Source organism: Dendropsophus ebraccatus, chromosome 2, assembly GCF_027789765.1.
Source record: "Dendropsophus ebraccatus isolate aDenEbr1 chromosome 2, aDenEbr1.pat, whole genome shotgun sequence".
NCBI lineage: Eukaryota > Metazoa > Chordata > Amphibia > Anura > Hylidae > Dendropsophus > Dendropsophus ebraccatus.
In genome coordinates this window covers 37,749,497-37,766,235 of record NC_091455.1, presented here as the reverse complement: position 1 = coordinate 37,766,235, position 16,739 = coordinate 37,749,497, and positions in this window count along the sequence as shown.

Below are 16,739 nucleotides of genomic sequence, written 5' to 3'. Positions count from 1 at the left end.
ACTTGACCAAACTTTACACCCTCACCATAAATCTATTCTAAAAGTAGGTATTTAAGGTATTAGCTGAGGTTTTGTCATTTACTGAATATCACTTTGGGCTGGACACACGGGGCCTAGGAAATAATGAAATGTTCTCATTTGTTTGTCTGTAGGTTTTTATAGCAGTTCACGGTGTGACTCAGCCCAAGAAATACAGAATGTAAATGATTCAGTGGAAAACTCAGCAGGATTTCTATAGACTCATACTAATAATAATTAGGTGTATCCTACGGTACATGGAAAATATTTGCAATTTCAGCAAGTGTTCGTTCATTTAAAGTAATAATATAACACTACATTTAGGCGATAGTCTGGACAGTGTAGAAATTGTGCGAAAAACATCTGAAAGGATGAGGAATAATACAGATAAATTATGTCGAAGGGTTTGCCGAAATTAGGGATTTAATAAGGAACATATGTTGTTAACCAGAACAACACGACCTGTTCATTGCAAACCGCTGTTCTCCATAATAGGACATTTCAGATTATGGGTAAAGAGTTACATGATTGAGTGGAAAATTCTATAGAACGATTGTGAAATATGTGTACTTCCAGACATAGCAGAGCTGAATGGGAGTTCATTTTTGTTTTGCTTAGTATATTATGGAACCATGGTAGAAACCACAACAAAAATGTAGGGATTAAATGTAAACTACTACAATGTATCATGGATTAAAGTTGGATCGGGGCCACATTTTTTTGCAATCATATTTTTTTTACTGTGTTACCAAACCAGACAATTTAGTTAGTTGTTCATACTGACCTACAGAATATATTAGCAGTCGATTGTGGCCCATTCTGTAAGAATATAGGGGCACATTTATCACACCTGTGCCCCTGGCGTACACCATGGAATAGGCACAGATTCCAAACTTTTCCATGGTGTAAGCCAGCCATAACCCCCTCTCACCTGATGATGGAGAAGGCAAGGCAGGGAGGAGGAGATGCCCCCCTTGTCTGGCTTTGCTAAGCGGGGAACACCTAAACCTCCCCTCCCCCTAATATCTCTAAAATATGGTTGCTGTGCTGATCCTGAAAACAGTTAGTTATATACGGGGAGTAGCAGAGCTGCACTGTGCTCCCAGTGCTCTTTCTTAAAAGGGAATCTGTCACTAGGTTCATGCCTCCTTAAATGAGGGGATAAACTAGTGACGGAAAAGCTAAACATTTTGGTGTATTACTTCTATCATTGTGTTCAGCCGTTCTCCTTATATGTAGGAGAATAGGATTCTTGCCACACCCTTCCCCCTGCTCTTCAGCTGCTGATTGACAGGTGACTGCCTATACACAGCATGAATAGATAACTGCCAATCAGTAGCTGGTGGGCGGAGTTTTCTGCTACTCATATATTGAGGACTACCTGGGTCATGCACATAATGGAGAGGACTACTTATTGTCCATGTGTTATTCAGAAACTTATCTGTGGATAAGCTACACATAACAATCTAAGCGATTATTCTGCTCATCTTCTTTGTCACTAGTTTATGCTTACCTTAGATAGACTCTGTGCTGTATCTGATGCTAGAATCAGAGAGCATTGTGTACGGTTTTAAGTAAACCAATTTAGATATAAAGAAGATAGGAACAACCTGCTACTGCCCATACACAGCTGAGCAGGGGATAACAGCTGCACCTGAAATGCTTGCTCTTCCTGGTGCTCTCTCCCTATAAATAGGTTTACCTGATGCTGTACCTGAGGTTCTCTGCCTATAGTATCAAGTAAAGCACCAGGTAATGCTTTTCAGAGAGAGATAGCAACAGAAGCACCGAGTATACAGTGCAGCTCTGCTACTGCCCGCACACAGCTAACTGTGCATAGGACCAGCATTACAACCTTACTTTGGGTAAGGTGTGTGTGATGATGTTCATGAGAGCTAGCAGAGACTGGAAAGCTACAGGGATGACACAGAAAGAAAAAAGCTAGAAGTATACAGCTTCCGTGTGGAGGGTGAGTAAACTGGGAATAACACACAGAGGTAATTGATGGCATACCACCGGAGTTCTAATGTGTCTTGCAGTAACCTATTGCATTTTTTTTTCTTATGGTTTTTGTATATTTCGTCCCTTGAAAGGATGTACAAATTAAATATACAAAAATTAGAATGAAAAAATGCAATAGGTTACCGCAAGACATGTCAGAACACCTTGAAGGAGAACCAGGCACCCTCTGCTTTGCCGGGCAGGTGGTAACTGGTTAAAAGCTCAAATCTCTCATTGATTGAATGGGGTTCGATTCTCTACTGAAAAATTCGAGCAAAGAAAAATTCAGTAACCAGCACGTGAGAATTTTAATTCTCACTCAACACTCAAAAAAAAAAAAAACTGGAGCACACTTCTCCTGTTTTCTAGTATAGACGCATATACAAAACAAAAGTATGCACTTGAAGATATATACTGTCATAAATACCACAAATAATAAATCCTCCTGTTTTTTAAGTATCTCACACACAAAAGCATCTGTGGCCATGGGATTTATTTACCTGTCATTTTTATCTCCATGAAATACCCACTTTATCATTAAAAAAAAAAAAAAAAAATCTCACTTTGTTCTCATTTTCCAAATCTTACATTGTAAAATACAGAATGTGAATCGCAGCCTAGTTCAATATCACTACATTTTTGGAACACTTACAGGTGTTTTGGACTCCTGCAAATTATAGCTGTATGGGATTCATTATAGTAATTCCTAAGAAATAAAAATAAAAAAAAAATAAAAAATAGCATTCAACTTAAAGTAGTCACAAAATATAAAAAATAAAAAAAGGCACTAACAAAACATAAAACCAATATAAAAACATCAGCTGACTCCTACCGCCCATTAGATGACACAGACGAGCTGCAGTAGGAATTTACAACAATTTCATAACACTCAGAGACTGAACGAGAATGTAAAAATCAGACAATTTTCACACCGACAAAAAAAAAAAATGCTGGGAAGCCATTTCGACAACGACAAGTATGTTTCCCATAACCTTTATCACTAGTTTTAGAAAAACATTAGATTTACCTTGGCAATTTTCCAGCTCAAATTGGGGACGTGCTGATTGATTTCTGTTGATTTTTATTGATGCATGACCCCTTGGTTGTTATACTGTACTTCTCTACTGTGTTATTATTTAGGCAATTCACAGAAGCAGTAGGAGTTTAGTGTTTGTAAGAATTGGCAACATATTTCCCTCTAGTGCTACTTAAACAGCAGTATACTGTATTTATTCAAGTATTGTGTTTCATCTAAACTATATAATTCCCACTCCAAAAAGAAACAATAATATTTTGTAGCTGCTAAAGGGGGATAATTTTGCTTATGCCGGATAATTTCTAATGGTGTAAACACGTAATGTAGCTAACAATAGGGCAATTCATTATTCCCGGCTCTTTATCAATGATATTGACTTGCACATTTGCACATTGAAGCCAAGTGGAAGGTGGGAAGAAGCTTTGGAAAACCATGTTGTGCGTCTATTGACAAGACGTGGTTGTGGTTTTCCGTCAATTTTGACATTTTGAGCCCTATTAGACCGGACGGTTATCGTGCGAAAAATCGTTATAGCGTTCAAATTTAAACGATAATAGTTCCGTGTAATTGCAGGCAACAATTGAAAAATTGTTTGTGTGTCGTTGATCGTCGATTTAAGCCCCTATTACACGGGGCGACAGAGAGAAGCAAACGAGCGCTGTCAGCTCCTCATTCCCCCGCTCACTGCTGCGTGTAATAGTGGGTAAGAGCTGGGGGGGGCGCGGGGAGCCGCCAGGGGGAATGCCCGGGTGATCGCTAGATCATCCAGGCAGCCCATAGCAGATAACAGCGGTCTGCTGACACCTCTCCTATTCCACGGAGCGAAGACAGCAGATCGTTGCTATATTAGTTGTTTGTCTTTCAACATATTGAAAGTAGAGATGATCGAACAGCGCCAATATTCAGGTTCGTTCTAACTTGAACCATCAGCATTTAACTCCTGCTGCTTTCCCATTCTGTTGGAAACATGAAGACAGCCCGAGTACTACCTGGAAAACAGGGATACAGCCTCGGGCTGTCTCCACCTTCCCCACGGAACGGGAAGGCAGCGGGAGTCAAATGCCGATGGTTCGAACCTGAAAATTTGCGCTGTTCAATCATCTCTAATTGAAAGACAAACGACTCCAACAATCAGCCGACATCGTTCATGTTGCCTTCTTTTACACAAGGCGATTATTATCTGTAACAGCCGATATCGGCTGGATACGGCCGATAATCGTTTTGTGTAATAGGGCTTTTAGATCTGACCCAAAAATCGATGTTAATCATTCGCTGTAATTCCACATTCATTCACTAATCGTTCAGTGTAATTCCAAATCGTTCCTATTTTTAATGGGATCAGATGGAGTAATCGATCATAGTAACGATTGTTGAAACGATCATAAGTAACTACTATTGCTCTGTGTAATATGGTGATCGACTTCAGGTTAACAATAAACAATCGTGTTTGTGATCATTTATCATTAATCGCTAATCGTTAAAAAGCGCTTCATCTAATAGAACCCGTTCACCTTTGTGGATATAAAGTCAACAAAGTGATTAGTGTTTGTCAATGTGCCACAACAAAATGGGAGAAGAAGTCTTTATTGGGGTGCCTTTACACACTCCATATCTGCAGATGATTTCACATCACGTCCTCCCCGCTCCGGCTTGTTGTGGGGTTCTCGGCTGGACGTTCCGCTCAGCCAATCAGTGGCTGCGGCGGGGCAGCACACTGATTGGCTGAGCAGGACGAGCAGACGCCGGGAACTGAAGCAAGCTGGAGCTGGGAGGAGGTGATGTATGCTCCGGCCAGCGGGGGGTTAACCTACATGCAGCGGGATGTCAATCCCACTGCAAGTATGTATTCTCATTAGGATGAATGGGCGCTGGATCCGCAGCGGATTTTGCTGCAAATTCACTGCATGAAATCCGCTGCGGATCCGTTGTGTGTGAAGGCACCCTTAGAAATTTCCCACACTTTAGCTGATACTTAGAGAAAGGTATCTTAAGGTCCCCATACACTTTATACTTTTGTACACATCGATCATGGTGGGTTTGTCCATTTGTATAAGGCGTATGGGGCTCCATCGACCATCCACCAGCAGATGGGATAAGGGTCAGGGGTGATGGAAAATCACCACCTGACCCCTTTGTTTTGGGAGAGATAAGCCACAGCCAGAGCTCTAGTATTATTTTACTGTGTCTGCGCATAACCTTAATGCTGGAAAACTTCCTATTGCCAAATTTCTGTTGTGATCTTGGCATCTTCTTAGGTTACTATCATATCTTATTTTTAGACATTACTTTGATCCAATGACCTCAAACTCATTACAACAATTTTCATGTATCAACAACTACAACAACCATTACCAATCGGAAACGCCGTATGACAGAATAATGAAGGGCTATCGTATGGACATAATGACAATATGTAACAGTAATTATGGAACATAATGTAATTTTACTAATGTTCAATGTGTTTACAGAAAAGCTAACATTAGAGATGAGTGAGTCTTAAAAATTAGCGATGTTTGCAAATTTTTACCATAACTTCAAAAAACAAACTTTAAAAGGATCTATACATACCTGTCTGCGCCCCCCAAGTGTCCTTTTCCTCGTCTTCAGCCGCCTCCATCCGGCTCAGGCAATCACTGACTGAGGGAAAGCACCATGGCCAGTGATTTGCTGAGCGGGCTGTCACTCTTGAGATACAATAGTGGCAGTCAACCACTGGCTGCAGTGCTGTCCCTTCTCAATCAGTCAGTGATTGGCTGAGTGGGCTGTCACTCTTGTGTCTTGAGAGTGACAGCCTGCTCAGCCAATCACTGGCCATGGCGCTGTATCACAGTTAGTGGCTGCCTGAGTGGGCTGAATCCCGGAATTCCAGGCGGTACTCGGGCACTCTCCTCCTTCCCCACAGACCGGGAAGGCATCAGCAATCTAATGCGCCAGGTTCATGAATGTTTGAGTTCGTTCAAACCTAGGATTTCCCAATTTAAATACAATTTTCTGATACTGGAGTAACCCTTTAAGTTCTATGCACAAAGCAAGAAAAAAAAATAGTAAAGCTTGCTTCCTGGTCTCTATGCTGCCATACTGGCTCTATCAATTGACATTTGTACAAAACCTCTCAACATTGGTTGTAAGGGAGATTACCTCTATATATGGAACCCCAAGGAGCATGCCATGTTTCTAGCAAAGCAATCTCTATATGCCTCTATATGGAACCAGAACCATATGGAAGTACATTAAAGGGGTTGCTCACCCATTTTTTTTTTCTTTCAAATAAACTGGTGCCATAGATCTGTAATTTACTTCTATTAAAAAAAATCTCGAGTCTTTAAGTACTTATCAGCTGCTGTATGTCCTGCAGAAAGTGGTGTGTTCTCTCCAGTGTGACAGAGTGCTCTCTGCTGCCACCTCTGTCCATGTCAGGAACTGTCCAGGGCAGTAACAAATCCCGATAGAAAACTTCTCCTCCTCTCTGTACTGGAAAGAATACTACTTCCTGAAGAACATACAGCAGCTGATAAGTACTGTAAGAGTGGAGATTTTTTTTTTTTATAGAAGTAAATTACTAATCTCTAGCACTTTCTGGCACCAGTTGAGTCAAAAGAAAAAAACATTTTTTGTGAACAACCCCTTTAAGGACCCATACATTGGTACAGACTGCATATTATATCTCCATACATATTGGAGGTTGCATGGAGCTATAATAAGGCTATACAGATGTGTCTTTATCCGCAGAACTTATGCTAGGAAAACCTACATTCTCCATTTTCCAGAAAAGAAACCATTCAACATATTTTCACAAATTCCATGACATCTCTATGTGATCTTAGCCCCTTCCCTGGAAACAATACACTTCATAACATGACAGAACCTTCAACAAATGCTAAAAAATTCATGACATACATGATGAAATAGTTAAGAAGTTACATATCTGAGATATTCAGATAAATTATCAGTGTTCGTCCGGCCCCTGGACACTTCTGTCTGAAAGCTTTTCTTTTGTTAACACTCTCTGAGCTGAGAATCGACAGATTAAACACAATGTGATGTTTCTGAAGCCGCCCCGGCCCCATCTATAACACATGAAGATGCATTTTTTATGCTTTTCTATTTTTAATGCAAATAATAAAAAATGTATCGGCTGGAAAAAGATGAAAAGATGGCAGAACCTTTAAGACTGGAAGGATAACTTCATAATGTTTTCGGGATTACTGAAACCGAGAAAAAGGTTAATATATTGCACTGGGAATTTTTATATATATATATATATATATATATATATATATATATATATATATATATTTAAATAATTTATTTATTTTCCCCCCACTGAAAAATAAAATAAAGCACCAAGGTAGACAATGTTGGATCATTGCAGAACTGGATCATTAGTGTACTGCAGAGAATACTCATAGTCATAGAAGCACAATATAGAAAAGACCACCTTTCGCCAAACCAGTTCAGCGAGTGCTAGGTTTTGTAGTAGGAGCCCCAGGCCTTTACAACTGGGCGTAGCTAACTACTCAAGCCCTCCCAAGGTGTTAGAGTGAAGGTCAGTAGGATACGTTAACATAGGCTCCTTGTCCTACTGGGGATCAGCCTCCTAACTGTTTTGTAGACTGTCTTGACAAAGAAAGAAGGATCCCTGACATAGACAAGGTTGACCCAGAGGATGGTTACCCCACCTGTGGGTTCAGCAGTTCATCTTGTGTAAAAAAAAAAAGTTCTCAAAAGAAATCTGTATCTCTAGTTCCTGACAAGGGCTCTGGCCCTAAAAGTTATTTACAAATCTGTATAGCTTTCTGTTGCCTGGTGATCTGGAAAAAAAAATTCACCCTTTAACCACTATGGGTGGCGATGCATGAGGGGTGCCTATATTGCCACATAAGCTTAATGTTTTTAGAATAAGATAAGTAGTATAGCTTGCTGATCTGCTAATAATTGTTGTAAAGTATAATTTGCTGATAGTTGTTAAAGGGGTTATTCAGTGCTACAAATACACAGGGGGAGATTTATCAAAGGGTGTAAAATTTAGACTGGTGCAAACTGGTCACGCCAGCCAATCACAGCTCAGCTTTAGGCAGTGCTGAAAGGAAAGCTGAGCTGTGATTGGTTGCTGTGGGCAGTTTGCACCAGTCTAAATTTTACACCCTTTGATAAATCTCCCCCACGGCCACTTTCTTTCAGAGACAACACGACTCTTGTTTCCAGCTCAGGTGCGGTTTGCAATTAAGCTCAATTCACTTCAATGGAACTGAGCAGCAAAACCCCGCCCAAGCTGGAGACAAGAGTGGGGCTGTCTCTGGAAGAAAGTGGCCTTGTTTTTGTAGCGCTGGATAACCCCTTTAAGTGTAGGTCAGCTGTACACCAGAGGAAAGCCTGGGAATTCAAACAAAGATGTATCTTCCCCCTCCCCCGATGACATGTGCCTGCTGTTCTCCTTAGTCCCGTCTCCAGTATCCCCCTGGCTCGGCCTGTCAGTGTTGCGGCATCTCAGATATTGGCAGCGGGCATTTATTTTGTAATAAGCTTAGTTAAATTCTTCGACACCAATGCAGAGAGCGGGGGTATGAGCCTGCGCAGTAGGACTCATACCCCTCTTTGATGACGTCTATGGTGACGCTCTGAGATGCAGCCGCACTGACAGGCCGGGCCAGGGAGGATACTGGAGTTGGGACTAAGGAGACCAGGAGGCACTTGTCATCGGGATAAGGGGAGGAGATATATTTGAACTGGTCTTCCCGGGCCTACCTGCTGTGCACATTGGCCTGATTTGCAAATCGGAAACCTATCAGAAAAAGGACCCCCATAGCTGATTCAGCGTGGCTTTGTGGATCTGCATTATGTAACGTTTGATCAAGCCAGTAAACTGGTACATTCATTTTAAGTCTGAATATACTGTAAGAACGAATGTGAAGGAATAAATAATACCACCCTCTCTGCAGGTTTATTGTTCTGTAATACCAATATGAGGGTCACATTAGTGCCACCTATCATTTTCAGCACTAGTTGTTTCATACTGTAGTCTTGTATCAGAAACAATCCATCACGTCAGGAATGTACTTTTCCCTCTCAATGTAATCTGCTTCACATTCCGACAACATTATTTTGCTTTATTAAATGTCATTTGGGTCTTAGCGATTAGGCTTTTCTATTAATACGCTATTTTTCTATTTTGTCTATGACTATCTACACTGTCAGCGCTCCTCTCAGCTGATAAAAGGGCACAGCGAACATCTCCCTTTGTTTGGCTGATTTTTCTTTGAAGTGACATATCATATATTTTCAGAAGTGTTCTCAGAAGGGTAATGTAAAAATCTCTTTTGAGGCCCTCAGACTTGATTTATCACTGTGCATTGTCTGGGGAGATCCCTACACAGCACGTCCGTGACACTTTCATGCCTCCCAAGTTGATGTACAGAAAACCAAATTCTTTTTTTGTTCGGTAGATGCTAGTGGAATACTTTGGCTCTTTCTTTCTCACCGGATGAATATAACTTAAAAGAAATATTCATGGATTCATTGAAATGGACAATGGGGAGATTTACCAAGCGAAAGCAGATAGAATTCTTTTACACATTGTTCACACACAATATTTTTGCTCAGTATTTTGGTCCTCATATTGTAAACAAAATCAGGAGTGGATTGAAAACACAGAAAGGCTCTGTTCACACACTGTTGAAATCTAGTGGATGGCCGTCATTTAATGGCAGATAACTGACGTTATTTTAAAACATCGCCTGTTTTTTATGAAATAATGGCCATCCACAAATTTTCAACAGTGTGTGAATCCACTCCTGGTTTTGGTTGCAATATGAGGACCAAAATACTGAGCAAAAATACTGTGTGTGAACCCAGCCTTAGGTCATGTTCACATGGCGTGAGACATCGGCTGTTCCGTGACTTAGCCAGGTCACGAAACGGCTGGTGTCAGAGAAGATCATCCCTGCTGGTACTGCAGTACTGGCCGAATAATCTTCACTGCCTCTGAATTGGGATGCAACGCACCCGTGTGCGCCGGCATCCGAATTCCCCGCTGCTCACAATGGAGCCTGCGGCCAGAGACACTCGCTCCATTGTGTGCACTGACAGGTTCTCTACGGCCGCTATTCATTGGATAGCGGGCGCAAAAAAACGACATGTCAGTTTCTTCCGGTGCCACTAGGGATCCCGGCCACAGCGTATACTATGTGTAGACTCCAGACGGGATTTCCTCAGGTGCAGCACTACGTAAGTACCAAAGAAATCACGGCCGTGATTACTATGGTACTTACGTAGTGTGAACATAGCCTTAGTTAGCAATTGCATTTTTTAGCCTGGGTTCATACTACGTTTTAGCAATCCATTTTTTTCATCAGTTTTTGCAAAAAAAAAAAGATGGAAAAATGGATGCAATTGTGTGCATCCAGTTTGATCCATTTTTCCATTGACTTCCCTCATAAAAAAAAGGATCAAAACTAGGGAGGGTCCGAACCCTCTGAGATTCGGGTTCGTATGAACCCGAACGCTCGGCATCAGATTCCCGCTGTCTGCCCGCTCCGTGCAGCGGGTGAATACAGAGGGAGGACCGCCTGGAAAACTGGGATACAGCCTATGGCTATGGCTGTATCCCAGTTTTCCAGGCGGTCCTCCCGCTGGATCTGCCCGCTGCACGGAGCGGGCAGACAGCGGGAATCATTACCGAGAGTTCAGGTTCGTACGAACCCGAACCGAACTCGGTTTGGACCATCTCTAATCAAAATGCATCTGTTTTTTTTTTTGTTTTTTTTTAACATACACAAAAATGTACTTGACCTTATTTTTTGTACGTTAAAAAAAAGGATGCGTTTTGATCATTTTGAAAAACAGATCAAAATGGATTGCAAAAACGTAGTGTGAACCCAGCCTTAGGCTATGTTCACACAACGTTAAAAATAGAAAAAAGGTGGATTATTTTGATATTTAAGAAAACGTCAGTTATTGCAATGGCAATGCAATGAAGTCAATGGAAAGACGGACGTCTAATGCCCACAATGTATTGAATAACGGACGTTTTTAATGCGGACGTTAAAATAATGAACATGATCATTTTTTTCAAACGTCTTTTGCAAACAGCGGACGTTTTTCATTAGTTGTTCACACACAATTTTTCTTTTTTTACCGTTCTTTCTCTGTTTTTACTATTAAATTCAATGGACTTTTCAATTAAGCCGCATCCTAAGGGCAATTAGTAACCCCAAACTAGAATAATGTACCAACAGCCGTCATTGCAAGGGGAGGCCAGGCTGCTAAATGACGTCTGTTATTTTAGACTCAAAATGATGAACATCATTTTAAACGGTGCTGAAAAAAATTTAAAGCGCTGAAAAAATGTTGTGTGAACATAGCCTTGCAGTGTTCCTGTAATAATTACCTCCGACCTTTACATCAGTCATAGGCTCTGAGGTTCTCACATAGTCTTTTTTTAACGTAAAAAATGTGAAAAAAGTTTTTAAAGATCATTATAAATGTCCTTCTTTATCAAAAGACAGATTTTTTTATGTAAAAAAAAACTTTTTGCGAACATAGCCATGGAGAGTCGTGGGTAGTACAGTTACTGAGAAGGCGATACAATGCTCAGTGAATTACTAGCACAGGTCTATTTCTAAGTGCCGGCGCTATTAGTCACACCGACAACGAGTGAGTAGGGGGGCAGGGAGCCCATAGGAGATAGCTGCAGTCTGCTTTTTTTCAACATGTTAATATACAAGGAACAGCCGCCATTGTGCATGTCAACTGATTGTTCCCTTTTTACTATAGCTATTACACCAAGTGATTATCTGCCGTAACGGCCGATAATTGGCTAAATACGGATGATAATCGCTTGGTGTAATAGGTCCTTACACCTGCCTGAAGAGAAACAGATCGCTGATCTCAGGGAAACAAGCCAAACGATAACACTGCTGGCTGACGGTTAAAGCGCTCAATGCAGTGAAATCCTAAGTGCATTGCTCCCTGGGAAACATGAATATGCAGAACCTTACACCTGCCTGGGATAAACATATATCTATCCTAAGATAATAATAAAAGGAAATAATATAAGGGTAGACTAGATGGAACAGGCGGACGTACTCTGCTGACAATCTTCTCTCTTTATTGATAGTCCTGCGGCATCATGATAATTTGCTACATTGACAAGCTCACCTCTGCTGCATCTGTCCAAAAAAAGTTGTACTTTTGAGGCATTGTGACAAGTACTTGTTGATGGCCTTATGTTACAGTATACCTACTCCGCAGGCTGCCACAGATAGTGATTCATGAGACTGTACCTGCTGGAGGCAATTGAATATAAAGCAGTTCTCCGCAGTTTATAAATACTCCATAGCCAGCAAAAGACTTAAATAGCTCACTGCAGATCCTATGCATTTCTTTGGATTTGTTCCAAGCTCTCCCTCTCTCTGTTGTACAACAGCTTTGCTAAGTTATAGTTTTTTGCATGTCTAATTTTAGCTGTGTGTTATCTTCCATTACCATATTGTTGTTATGTTTGCTACTGTTAGTGCAAATGGTATTTGCAAGGTCTTTGGAAATTAACACATAGGGAGTTAGCCAACATCTCTGTGTGTGAGCTGTTTAGAAAACATTTACTTTTAACACACAAAAAATAAATAGCTTAAAATTGGTCTGAAACTATATTATGGTGAGGTTTTCTCCCATGGGGCCCAGCAAATGATTTTACCTTAAAATGCACTTTGCTTTCTTTCACGGCTTGTGTCGTACACTTATGGCAGTGCCGGTTACAAGATAGATTGTAGATGTTAAGTTCCACAACATCCATTAGCCCCGGATTTTAGTATTTGTTGTAACAAGAATAATAATAATAACATTAGGAAGAATAATGAAGATGATGATAGGAAAAGTAATGAAAATAACAAACGTAATAATGACAACAGCAACGGCAACGGAAAGACATAATTATATTGGTTGGTTTTTAGTATTATTTGGAATTGTATTATTATTATTGTGTTTATTATAAATATTAGTCTGGTAGTTGTTGTTACTGTTACTAATTTATATTTTTATTTTGTGTTGTTTGCTTTTGTTTATTTAAAGCTTGTAAATATTTTATACCAGAAGAAATTTTTAATCCTCCCTTTTGATTGTAAGTGTTAAGTCATGTTGCCTTTGTTCCTTGCCTTACAAGCATAGATAGATAGATAGATAGATAGATAGATAGATAGATAGATAATTGATTGGCAGATAGATAGATAGATAATTGATTGGTAGATAGATAGATAATTGATTGATAGATAGATAAATGATAGATAGATAGATAGATAGATAGATAGATAGGTAGGTAGGTAGTAGATAGTCCACAGCACTCAGAATAATATCGTGCAAAAAAAAAAGTGTTGTTTATTTCATCAAATCTTCAAAAAATAATCAAGTGCAGCACACAAATACCAGGAGCAACGTTTCAGCGATTAGACCTTGAAAATGGCGAGGTCTAATCGCTGAAACGTTGCTCCTGGTATTTGTGTGCTGCACTTGTTTATTTCATCAAATCTTCAAAAAATAATCAACACTTTTTTTTTGCACGATATTATTCTGAGTGCTGTGGACTATCTACTACCTACCTATTGCGTCCCTGGTCAGGACTCGATCCGCTGGCACCACGAGCTATTGGAGTGCTGCTGAACTATCCTCTACATAGATAGATAGATAGATAGATAATTGATTGGTAGATAGATAGATAGATAGATAGATAGATAGATAGGAGATAGATAGATAGATAGATAGATAGATAGATAATTGATTGGTAGATAGATAGATAGATAATTGATTGGTAGATAGATAGATAGATAGATAGATAGATAGATAGATAATAGATAGATAGATAGATAGATAGATAGATAGATAGATAATAGATAGATAATAGATAGATAGATAGATAGATAGATAGATAATAGATAGATAGATAGATAGATAATAGATAGATAGATAGATGGATAATTGATCGGTAGATAGATAGATAGTAGTATAGATAGATAATAGATAGATAGATAGAAAGATAGATGATAGATAAATAAATAGATAGATGATAGATAAATAAATAGATAGATGATAGATAAATAAATAAATAGATAGATAGATGATTGATAGATTGATACGTGATATATAAATAGGAGATAGATAGATTTGTATTGAAATTGATTAAATATAACATCTAGTTATCCAAACAGCTAATGTTTACACTACTTATTACTACTATTTGGAGTGTATGGTATATCAGGCATATACAATGGGGAAGGGGAGGTGGGAGAGAATATATATATATATATATATATATATATATATATATACATACACACACACACACACAGACGCTGGTGTCAATTATCTCTGCCCAGGCAGCCCTTACAATAGTGCAGGACTAACTGCAAGCTGCAGAGTGAAACCGGTTACTGAGTGCGGTGATCATTCTTCTTTGTTCATGTTGCACTTTTTGATCATGAAGATCAAAGGGTTAAAGTGTATCTGTCACTATGGACCACTTCGGGATCCAATGGGGGTCACATGCATTACTGTCTCATTGGATCTCTGTATCCATACAGATCCGAACTTCCAGCAGTGGATCTCGATGCTGAAGGGGGCCATCATGAACAGGTCCACTTTAAAAAGCTGGGATAGGAGGCTGATAACCGTATGAGCTATTGGCCATCTCACCTTCTCTAATAACAATCCTGAACAGGAAATTTAGTTGTTTCGCAGTCCCTCTCTGTCTCTGTGGTCAGTGTTGGCGGCCATGGTCTATTCTCCTACGACACCTCTTGTCTAACATAATGTGAAGATTGAAGTGTGAGATGGATATCTACTTTCAGTATCGGACTGGGGTATCTGGGGCCCACCAGAGGAGATCATCCTGGGGGCCCACCAATGAAGAAAAAGTGAGAAAAGACATGTCAGTCAGCGTTAGTGCAAGTTCTAAAGCTGGGGGCCCACCGGAGGATCCTCTGGTCCTTTGGTGGGCCAGTCCGACACTGTCTACTTACTCTAGTGAACCCCTCTTTCTCTGTCTCTGTCTCTTTTCCTAGGTGTGCAAAAAACACAAACCATAACACCAAACACAAGCAGAAAATTCAGGGGAGACACTAAACCTCAAATCAGACCTAACAATATGCTCAGCCTCCCAACCAGATCTCACAACATATTCAGGCCTCAAACATGAACCTCAAATGAATCCAGACTGTGCACCAGGTCCCAAAATGAATTCAGACTCCAGACCAGAATGTTCCATTTACTACAGTAGCCCTAAAGTGAAAAGAATAAAGAGGACAAGTAAGTGATAGACACCGATAACAGAGCGTCCCTGTGCACAAGATGTGCCTGGATTTCCCCAACACCATCAAGCTTATCTAAACATATAAATGCGTAGTGCTACTCTAGTCAGCCATTTCTAATCAAGAGAATGGTAGACTGTAAACAATAACTCTGCTGGTGATATCAGCAGATTGAGCAGCCATCACAATCAATCGAGCTGGTGGTCTGCTGGTGCATCTGCTCTTACAATTCTCATTTACTGGCAGCAGGAATAATTGGGTGCTGGAAGGCCATAGTGCTGTCCCCTGCAGGTTGCCGCCAAATATAAAGAATTACTCCAGGCAAAGTTGAAAAATCCCCAGGGGAAAAGGGGGTGGAGGGAACATACTAAAGAAGCTCTACTTACCTGTCCCTGTGCCCCCGCAGCACTGTGTCAGCAGCTTAAAGACAGCCGCCGGGCTCTTGTGGCTCCTGGATTCTTGTTTTGTCACCGCACCACTGTGACTACTCGCTCAGCCCGTCATTGAGTGGAGCGGTGTCCATCCTCAGTCACTGATTGGCTAAATGGGCTTTTTTGACTGGGGCTGTGACGTCACCAGACAAGAAGCTTTAGGAGCCCAGCAGAGGACTGTTAGCAGTGAGGCTGCAGGGGCACTGGGATAGGTAAGTAGAACTTATGAATTTCCCCCCTTATCCCTGTCTCCCGTCAGGATTTTTCAACTTTGCCTGGATTGTCCCTTTAAGAGGCAGATGCAGCCCCCTATCACATTTACAGCAATTGAATGGTATAATAAACCAAAAACAATTCTCGTACCATTAGTATTCAGAGAAGTTTATATTTTTCTTAGCGCAGGTAAGTCCTTATTTAGAACACAGCTTAAAACCTCAGCCTCACCGCGCTCATCCGCATCAATTATGGATTACTTTTCAGTATGCAAAATGGAAAACTTATTTTAGGAACTGCACAAACTTTAACGAAAAAAAAAAAGGCTTATAAAAATTCAAGGATGCAAAAACAAGCCATAAACAAGCTCAGCGACCGTCAGTGGGAGAAGCTTTTCCATAAAACTACCTGTTTGTTGGAAATGACTGAAGAAAAACATTACCAATTCTTCCTCTTGACCTCTTCTCGGCAGCTTGATTGCTACAAGCTAGGCATGCACCTTGAGACGAAGGGGTCCTTCCCTCTTCCCGCAAGCATGTCACTCAGACAATATGTGGGCTGTAGTAATTCCATCTGCGGGGTTCGGATTGTCAGATACATTGTTCTTCTCAGTGTGATGTGGATGGTGCAAACAACGAGGATGGATGATTTTAAGTAATTGCTCTGACATAGACTGATTACTAAAGTAACAACAGTCATTTATCGCTGAGGAGTAGCCACAGCATATGACACACATTAAAGCAGTGG